General features: G+C 39.9%; 1 protein-coding gene across 1 annotated transcript in view; it reads left to right on the forward strand.

Annotated features, from left to right (window-relative positions):
- The window catches only part of LOC107733404 (NACHT, LRR and PYD domains-containing protein 3-like), a gene marked incomplete at its 3' end in the record, with an annotated part of 37,740 nt that overhangs the window by 19,252 nt on the left and 17,584 nt on the right, over positions 1 to 904 (forward strand).

The following is a 904-nucleotide window of genomic DNA, read 5'->3' on the forward strand; positions in this document are numbered from 1 at the left end:
TCAAGTCAGTTTAGTCGGCACAAGATGGCGGTGTACCTTCTTTTAATAAATTACAAGAAAATACAACAGGGTCTGCATTTTTTTACTTGGATTTCAGCTGCGTAACAAGAACATGACCAATTTAAGTTTATAGGACAACTAAACTATCAATTTAAACAAAAATGTACCGTCAACTACAGACGTTGCATCCATCGATTCCGCCATGTTTCTCATTGACACGCCCCCAACTCGGAAACTCGGGGCTTAAAGAAAATTTCGAGTTTCCCACTCCTAATAATGACTTTGTGGTGTCGTAATAATCACTCCTAATAATGACTTTGTGGTGTCGTAATAATCACTCCTAATAATGACTTTGTGGTGTCGTAATAATCACTCGTAATAATGACTTTGTGGTGTCGTAATAATCACTCGTAATAATGACTTTGTCATGTGTGTTCAACTCGTAAATACGATCTATGACTTGAACGCACCACTATAACTGTGCTTTGCATCTGCTGATTGCTGATCGAGATTGACATGCTAAATGTCCGACTGACCAGGTACACTCTCATTCATTTCATTCACGAAAGAGATGTACCAGTTCAGTCATTTCATTCACGAACGAGAAGATCTCTTGATCTCGTTCAGACTCAAAAGAAACTCATTCAGTGAAGGGCGTATTCGTTCACTACATTCAACAAATCACATGATCCATCACATCTCAAACTCGAAGGCTGTTGGCTCGAGGTTTAGTCATTCTTTGACAGGATGAAACAGTCCACAGAGCTACCCGGTTCACTGATCTGCGCATGCGGAGGGAGGAATTTCAGTGAACGAGAAATATGAGTCAATGGATTACGTGAACGAGAACGATTCGTTCACCTAAAAGATTCGTTCAAAAAGAACGATTCGTTCACGAACGAAA

This window comes from Sinocyclocheilus rhinocerous, unplaced genomic scaffold, assembly GCF_001515625.1.
Source record: "Sinocyclocheilus rhinocerous isolate Xijiao unplaced genomic scaffold, SAMN03320098_v1.1 scaffold853, whole genome shotgun sequence".
In the NCBI taxonomy this organism is placed as follows: Eukaryota; Metazoa; Chordata; class Actinopteri; order Cypriniformes; family Cyprinidae; genus Sinocyclocheilus; species Sinocyclocheilus rhinocerous.